Consider the following 9593-nt stretch of genomic DNA (forward strand, 5'->3'; position numbering starts at 1 on the left):
AGGTAACAGGCACCAAGAAGTTAAGTGACTTGCCTAAAGTCACACAGCTGACAAGTGGCCGAGCCAGGATTTGAACCCATGACCTCTGACTCCAAAGCCCGTGCTCTTTCCACTGAGCCATGCTGCTTCTCACTGAGCCATGTTTGTATTGCTATGTCATTTTAGACTTTAAGAGGCCATGGATAACTGCCCTCTTGCCCAAATACATATTTAGAATCAGGCTTCATATACATTACTGAGCAGCATGGCTTAGATGGCAGATGGGGGTAGGTACGAGTTAATTAGGTGGGACACGATTCTTCTCCCACATGGGACTCAGTTTAAGTAATAAGGAAAACAGGTATCTGCATTTTATAGTTGAGGAAACAGAGCACAGAAGTTAAGTGACTTGTCCACAGTCATACAGCAAGCAATTGGCAGAGCTGGGATTAGAACTCAGGTCCTTCTGACTCCTGTGACCATGCTCTCTCCACTAGGCCACACTGCTCCTCCAGAAGCCTACTGTGAGATCTAGGCTAACTCATTAACCATCTGCCTCCATTTCCTCATATGTAAGACTGGGCTAATTCCTCCCTTTCCTTATCTAATAGGGATGTTATGACGACAAGAGTTAGAAGAGTAATGGGAGATCTTGAATAAAAGGGCTTCATAAAAAGAAAAACATAGTCACAGTTGTATTAGTTTGCTCATTGCTAATATGGAAAGCTACCTATATTATTGCTAAAACACTATGATACTTATGGAGCAGAAGAAAAACATGCTGCCTGCCCTTAAGGAGTTTATGGTGTGTCTGTGGGTGTGGGGGCGGGGGGTGGGAGAGAGAAGGGTGTCTCATATGGGGGAGAAAAAAAAATTATAGTGAAGAATGAAGAACAAATTTAATACCAATAATTAAATAGCTTGCTCATTATCAGTCACAAGCTATAAACACTGTTCCCCACCCCATCCAAGTGGCCAATATTTTACCAATATATCAGTCACACTTAAGTCATGGCAAGTGTGCCCATGATAACACGCTTCTAGGAACATGATCTCTCTCGCCCTTATGGGGAAAAGCTTATCACAGTCTGACCAAATCTCCCATGCCAGACTGGTAGCGCCAATCCACCTTGAACTAGACCAAATTGATTTTTTTTTTTTTTAAAAGAGAAAGTTGAACCTCCCTGAGAGTTAGCAGAATATTGGTAAGAGTTTAATGCCTGGTACGACCAGTGTGCCTTCAACAAAATCCTTCAGATAAATGTCAGATAAATGGGGAGTCTTTCTCTGTATAACACAGTATGATCAAGACAAATTACCGTGACCATTTAGTAGCTAATTCTACCTCCACCAATATTCAATAGTAGTCCCTGCAGGTACAGGACTGGATGCTTCAGCCCCACTGATTTACAGGCAGTGACAAAGCACTTTTTAAATTTTAAAGTCAAGTTTGAGAACATTTCAAGTAAAGTCTTTTTTTAATTGAAGAATCAGTGAGCCTTCTGAAGTCAACCATATCAAAGATGAGAAAGCTACTCATCCTCAAGTGTAGTCATCTTGATCAAGAACTTCTTTTCTGCTCACCCATGTTACAGACAACGTAGTCAACGATAAAACAAGCTCTGAAGAAATGGTGCATAAGTTATAGCTTTCAGGGCTGCACTTCAATTTATAAAACAAAAAGTCATCATATAAAAATTAGGCCTCCAGGAGCCAAGTTTTAAGTACCCATCTAAAGCATCTCAAAACCACTGTAGGAGACCCAAGCAGCAAGATTCACTCCCCAGAACAGCAGCTGATTAAGATAGCAGAGCAGGTAGAGGGAATGAAATTGTAATTAGCACTTGGAAGGTTTCTGCCAGTAATTGAGGTTGACACCTGAAGCCTACAAAGCCAATGAGGTTAAAGAGCAGTGAGTGCCTTGTTGGGTAGGGATTGTCTATCTGTTGCCCAATTGTACCTTCCAAGTGACTAGTACAGTCCTCTGCACACAGTAAGCGCTCATTAAATATGACAATTTACTCCCTCTCCCTTGTGTATCACTTATGCACTTAGATCTGTACCCTTTAAGCACTTGATATTCACCCTACTTACGGACATATCCACAGTTGGAATGGACGTCTCCCTCTCTAGATTGTAGGCTCCTTGTCAATTGTATTTGAGTATTTACTGTGTGCAGAGCACTATACTAAGCACTAGGGTATTACACACACATTCCTTGCTCACAGATATGTACATAAGTGCTGTGGGGCTGAGGAAAGGATGAATAAAGGGAGCAAATCCACGTGGAAAAGGGCGATGTGGATGCAGAAGGGAGTGGGAGGAGAGGAGGGCTTAGGGAAGGCTTCTTGGAGGAGCTGTGCCTTCAATAAGGCTCTGAAGAGGGGGAGAGTAATTTTCCATCAGACATGAAGAGGAAAGGCTTTCCAGGTCAGAAACGGGAAGTGGGCGAGAGGTTGGTGGTGAGATAGACAAGCTTGAGGTACGGCAAGTAGGTTGGCATTAGAGGAGTGACGTGTATGGGCTCTATTTCCAAGATCTTAGTACAGCACTCTACACAGTTAAGTGCTCAATCAATACTAATTGAAGTGGCTACATCTGAATAAGAAAGCAGCAGCATGCCTCATGAGAAGTTCCCCAGAATACCTTAGTGAGCAGCTTTAAGGAAAGGGCATCCTAAATATCCACAGTTGAACAGTGAAGCCTCCAAACTTCAGTCCCCTGACAAATGAAGGACATTTACTCTTTGTGATGTTAACATTAACTTTGAGGTCCATAAAGTCTCCATCCATGGAAGATTTCATTGAATGGGGGCAGAGGGAGGAAAGAGCAAGAACACTGGGGACCACCAAAGGTAGGAGAGAAGCAGCTCAAGAAGGCAGATAGAGGGGAGGTACAGCAGGCTCCAGATTTGAATTAGGATGGCCCATCCACTTTACAAGTTACTCCTGCAGTTGGTTCTGACACCTCCTTTCTGTCTCTTGGAACCCTTTTATGCAAGGAACCCAAAGGAGTCTCCCTTCTCTAGACTGTTAACTCCTTTGGGCAGGGATCAATGGCATTTGAGCCCTTACTGTGTGCAGAAAACTGTACTAAGGGATCATATCTATCGACTCTCCTATATTGTCATCTCCCAAATGGTTCGTACAGTGCTCAGTAAAAGTTACAGGAACACATTCATGGGTTTCTCCCGAAAATATTAAGGGGAAGGGTAGTTATTTCACAAACAGAACCCCAGAATGTATTTAGTAGTGTGTTCAAAGGCTCACAAAATTGAGAAGCAATCAAACAGTTGGATTACTTAATCAGAGTTGATCAACAGTACAAGTAAATGCCTGGCCAACCGTCACCCAAGATAAGCCTTTCAAAACATAAGACAGAAGGTGTTTTTTACACATTTCAGAGCCTTGCTTTACTCACACAGATTAAGATCGCCCCCCACCCTCAACACACACACACCTGTTAGTTATCTCGGCATTCTTATATCTTTATCACTGATTTAACGCCCTGTTTATTATTCATATCCACTCACAGTAACCATATATTCAATAAGTCTCCTGGTCTTTCCATCAGAATACAAACTCTTCAGGGGGAGGGACTGCCTTTTTACTCTTGTGTAGGACTCAATCTAGAAGAGCTCAACACAGACTTTCAAATATTACTAAGGATGCCCCCTCTGTGGACCAGAGCTCTTAAGTCACTTGACACAACCTCCCTGAAAAAAGTCAATCATTAGCTACTGAGTGCTGTTTTTAGAGCACTGTACTAAGCTCTTGGGAGAGTACAATTTAACGAGTTGGTAAATACCTTCCATCCACAATTTACAGTTTTAAGGGACTAAATCTTTTAGCAAAGTCGTGTGGCTTAGGGGGAAGGGAACGGGCTTGGGAGTCAGAGGATGCAGGTTCTAATCCTGACTTTGACACCTGTCCACTGTGTGACCTTGGGCAAGTCATTTCACTTCTCTGTGCCTCAATTACCTCATCTGTAAAATGAGGATTAAGACTGTGAGCCCCAAGTGGAACAACCTGATGACCTTGTATTCACCCCCACTGCTTGGCAAATGGTAAACACTTAAATACCATTATTAGTTTAGGGCTGGTGTTTCTCCAACAGGCTTCGGAACTGACAGGCTCCTCTTCCCCTCTCCATGGTGCTCCCTTTAGCCATTTATGACCTCAACGTGCCTCAGCCTCCCTTATATTGCTATAAAGAGAGCAGCGCGCACAATCAACCCAGGGCAGGGGATGCCTGGGAGCCAGTATTCTGGGTTTATAGTATAATAATATTTGTGAAGTACTTACGATGTGCCAGGCACTGTACTAAGCGCTGGGGTAGATACAAGCATAACGAGTCGGGCACAATCCCTGTCCCACGTGGGGCTCACAACCTCGATCCCCATTTTAACAGACAAGGTCCCTGAGGCTCAGAGTAGTGAAGTAACTTACTCAAGATCACCCAGCCGACAAGACGAGCAGAGATGCAGCACGGCATAGGGATATCTGTGGCCGAACTGTACATTCCAAGTGCTTAGTATAGTGCTCTGCACATAGTAAGCACTCAATAAATACTATCCAATGAATGAATAGTAACAACAATCATGGATGGTATTTGTTAAGCTCTAGGTGCCAATCACTGGGGAAGCAGCGTGGCTCAGTGGAAAGAGCCCGGGCTTGGGAGTCAGAGGTCATGGGTTCGATCCCCAGCTCTGCCGCTTGTTAGCTGTGTGACTGTGGGCAAGTCACTTCGCTTCTCTGGGCCTCAGTTCCCTCATCTGTAAAATGGGGATTAACTGTGAGCCTCACGTGGGACAACCTGATGACCCTGTATCTACCCCAGCGCTTAGAACAGTGCTCGGCACACAGTAAGCGCTTAACAAATACCAACATTAATCACTGTACTGGCACTGAGGTGGATACAAGCCAATCAGAGGCTTGGGAATCAGGAGCTGTGGGTTCTAATCCCAGCCCCGCCACTAAGCAGCTGCGTGACCTTGGGCGAGTCACTGCACTTCTGTGCCTCATCTGCAAAATGGGGATGAAGATTGGGAGCCCCACGTGCAAGATGACCTTGCATCTACCCCTGGGGTTAAGGACAGTGCTTGGCACATAGTAAGCGCTTAAGAAACAAGCGCTTCTTGGAACAAAGCTACAGAGCGGCCCGGGGGCACCTTTGTTCCTAGGAAGGGCCGGGGGCAGGAGCAGGGGCAGGCCCAAGGTCATGGGGAGCGGAGACAGGGGAGGCGGTTTCCCGGAGGGCCCGACACGTGCTCCTCGCCCCGGCCCCCGGTGGAGAGGGCCCACCCTCCCTCCCCCAAGGCCCCGCGACTGTCGCGATATGGCCGCGGGGGGGGGGGGGGCCGGGGGTGAGCAGTGAGGAACCAAATCCTTGGGCTGAGGGGAGAAAGGGATGGGAGTGGAAGAGAGGCTGGACAGGGGCGCGATCGACATTTCCCCTCGGAGGTTGGAGAGGCCCGGGGAGGGGAGAGAGGGTCCTGCGCCCTACAGCGAGGGACACACACAGCCATGGAGAGAGACAGACACACACACACACACACACAGCCATGGAGAGAGACAGACACACACACACACACACACACAGCCATGGAGAGAGACAGACACACACACACACACACACACAGCCATGGAGAGAGACAGACACACACACACACACACACACAGCCATGGAGAGAGACAGACACACACACACACACACACAGCCATGGAGAGAGACAGACACACACACACACACACACAGCCATGGAGAGAGACAGACACACACACACACACACACAGCCATGGAGAGAGACAGACACACACACACACACACAGCCATGGAGAGAGACAGACACACACACACACACACAGCCATGGAGAGAGACAGACACACACACACACACACAGCCATGGAGAGAGACAGACACACACACACACACACACAGCCATGGAGAGAGACAGACACACACACACACACACACAGCCATGGAGAGAGACAGACACACACACACACACACAAAGCCATGGAGAGAGACAGACACACACACACACACACAAAGCCATGGAGAGAGACAGACACACACACACACACACAGCCATGGAGAGAGACAGACACACACACACACACACAGCCATGGAGAGAGACAGACACACACACACACACACAGCCATGGAGAGAGACAGACACACACACACACACACAGCCATGGAGAGAGACAGACACACACACACACACACAGCCATGGAGAGAGACAGACACACACACACACACAGCCATGGAGAGAGACAGACACACACACACACACAGCCATGGAGAGAGACAGACACACACACACACACAGCCATGGAGAGAGACAGACACACACACACACAGCCATGGAGAGAAAACGTGGGTTCTAATCCCGCCTCCGCCCCTCGTCTGCTATGTGACCATGGGCAGGCCACTTCGCTCATTCATTTCATCGCATTTATTGAGCGCTTCCCGTGTGCGGAGCACCGTCCTAAGCGCTTGGGCAGTAGCAGTCAGCCCCAAATAGAGACCATCCCTACCCAACCACGGGCTCCCAGAAGGGGGGAGACAGACGGCAAAACGGGCTTCTCTGAACCTCCGTGACCTCTGCGAAAGGGGGATGAGGACGGTGACCCCCCCCCGTGGGACCGCCTGATGACCTCGTACCTCCCCCCAGCGCTCAGCACATAGTAAGCCCACCCCACCGTTCTCGGGGCCCGCCATCCTGCCCTGTCCGCATGCACCTGCATTCATGCACAGGGCGCTTACTATGTGCAGAGCACCAGGGCAGGCCGGAGGTCCTGGTCACAGGACCTGCTCTCCCCAGGGACCTCGGGGACCATCTAGGCCGGCTCCCTCCACCCCAAATTGGGGGCTGAGGCTGCACAGGCAGAGGCAGGACTGGCCAGGCACTGGCAGGACTGGCCAGGCACTGGCAGCCCTGCCTCCCCCCATCCTGAAAACAGAAAAATTGGACAAGAAAAAGGAGAAAGGGAAGAGAACTCACTGGGGCTCTGCTTCCTCCTCCTCCTCCACCGCCTCCGGCCAACCGGCCCCCCGACACCCCACTGAGGCCGGGCCCCTGGGCGGCCACACCGTTTATAGGTAAGGCCCGCCTTCTTCCCCGCCCCCACTTCGGCCAACCGCCCCCATGACGTCACTTCCGCCTGCACGTAGGCCCTGGAGCTCCCAGCCGCGGGGGTGGGGGGGTGGGGGGAAAGCCGAGGCTCCAGTGCGCATGTGCGGCTGGTGCCCCCCCCCACCCCCCCCACCCGGGGCCGCACGCGGCCGAGGCTCCAGGGCGCATGTGCGGATAGAGCCCCGCCCCCTTGGGCAGCACGTGGTCCGGGTTGGGGAAGGACGAGGCTCCAGTGCGCATGTGCGGCTGGGCCCCAGCCCCGACCTTGGGCCGCACGTGGCCACGGGTTGGGCGCTGAGAGGGACCAAGGGAAAGGGAAAATGGCGCCAAGGAACAGCTGCTCTCATTCATTCATTCATTCATTCATTCATTCATTCATTCATTCATCCACTCAGTCAGTCATTTACTCACTCAGTCATTCATTCAGTCAGTCATTCATTCATCCACTCAGTCAATCAGCCAGTCATTCACTCACTCAGTCAGTCAGACAGTCATGCATTCACCCACTCACTCAGTCATTTAGTCAGTCAGTCAGTCATTCATCCAGTCAATCAGTCAGTCAGTCATTCATTCAGTCAGTCAGTCAATCAGTCAGTCATTCACTCACTCATTCATTCATTCATCCACTCAGTCAATCAGCCAGTCATTCACTCACTCAATCAGTCATTCATTCACTCAGTCATTCAGTCATTCACTCATCCATTCATCATCATCATCATCATCATCATAATGATGGTATTTGTTCAGCGCTTACTATGTGCAAAGCTACAAGAGGATTACTGGGTGGTCAGGTTGTCCCCTGTGAGGCTTCCAGTCTTTGTCCACATTTTACAGAGGAGGGAACTGAGGCTCAGAGAAGTTAAATGACTCACCCAAAGGCACACAGCTGACAAGCGGTGGAGCTGGGGTTAGAACCCACAGCCTCTGACTCCCAAGCCTGGGCTCTTGCCACTAAGCTATGCTGATCCATTTATTCACTCACTGACATCCATCCATCCATCCATCCATCCATCCATCCATCCATCCATCCATCCATCCATCCATCCATCCATCCACTCACTCACTCACTCACTCACTCACTCACTCACTCACTCATCCATCCATCCATCCACCCACTCACTCACCCATCCATCCATCCACTCACTCACTCACCCATCCATCCATCCACTCACCCACCCACCCATCCACTCACTCACTCACACCCACCCACCCACCCACCCATCCATCCATCCACTCACTCACTCACTCACTCATCCATTCATCCATCCATCCAAGGCTCAGTGGAAAGAGCTCAGCCTTGGGAGTCACAGGTCATGGGTTCTAATCTCCACTCCACCACTTCTCAGCTGTGTGACTTTGGGCAAGTCATTCAACTTCTCTGTGCTTCCGTTACCTCCTCTGGAAAATGGGGATCAAGTGTGAGCCCCAAGTGGGACAACCTGATAACCTTGTATCTATCCCAGTGCTTAGAACAGTGCATGGCACATAGTAAATGCTTAACAAATGCCATTATTATTATTATTATTATCCATCCATTCATTGATATTTATTGAGCGCTTCCTCTGTGCAGAGCACTGTACTAAGCAGTGGAGGGGTATTAATTGTGCTTTCTAAGTGCTTAGTACAGTGCTCTGCACTAAGCAGTTGGTAAACACAATTGATCCCCCTCTACCACTGCATGTCCTCTACCTGAAGGCAATAATTGACCACTCTGGACCCTATAGCTTTTACATTAGCCAAGGTTCAATGACCTAGGGATGCTCTGATTCCTGCTTCTACCTGGCATGAAACGGATGCCACAAATAAAATCAATCAGCATTCATTTAATCGTATTTATTGAGCACTTACCGTGTGCAGAGCATTGTACTAAGCGCTTGGAAAGCACAATTAATCCCCCTCCACCGGTGCTTGCCCTCTACCTGAGGGCAATAATTGGCCACTCAGTGTTTTTACGAGATGTTCTTCCCCTTGACTCTATTTATTGCCCTCGTTCTTGTCTGTCTGTCTCCCCCGATTAGACTGTAAGCCCGTCAAACGGCAGGGACCGTCTCTATCTGTTGCCGACTTGTTCATTCCAAGCGCTTAATACAGTGCTCTGCACATAGTAAGCGCTCAATAAGTACTACTATTGAATTATTGAATGAACCACTCTGGACCCTATAGCGTTTACATTAGCCAAGGTTCGATGACCTAGGGATGCTCTGATTCCTGTTTCTACCTAGCATGAAACAGATACTACAAATAAAATCAATCAACATTCATTCAATTGTATTTGTTCATTCATTCATTAAATCATATTTACCGAGCGCTTACTGTATGCAGAGCACTGTACTAAGCACTTGGAAAGCACAATTAATCCCCCTCCACCAGTGCTTGCCCTCTACCTGAGGGCAATAATTGGCCACTCATTGTTTTTACGAGATGTTCTTCCCCTTGACTCTATTTATTGCCATCGTTCTTGTCTGTCTGT

At 48.8% G+C, this 9593-nt stretch overlaps 1 protein-coding gene across 1 annotated transcript in view; it reads right to left on the minus strand.

Moving 5' to 3' along the window:
• The window catches only part of TFRC (transferrin receptor), a 30672-nt gene extending 23577 nt beyond the window's left edge, over window positions 1–7095 (minus strand). Inside the window, exon 1 of the mRNA XM_029059230.2 lies at window positions 6992–7095. The gene's annotated coding sequence lies outside the window, so the exon portion shown is untranslated. The remainder of the gene's footprint in view (window positions 1–6991) is intronic.
• Window positions 7096–9593: the final 2498 nt, after the last annotated feature.

The sequence above is a fragment of the Ornithorhynchus anatinus genome, chromosome 1 (assembly GCF_004115215.2).
Source record: "Ornithorhynchus anatinus isolate Pmale09 chromosome 1, mOrnAna1.pri.v4, whole genome shotgun sequence".
NCBI lineage: Eukaryota > Metazoa > Chordata > Mammalia > Monotremata > Ornithorhynchidae > Ornithorhynchus > Ornithorhynchus anatinus.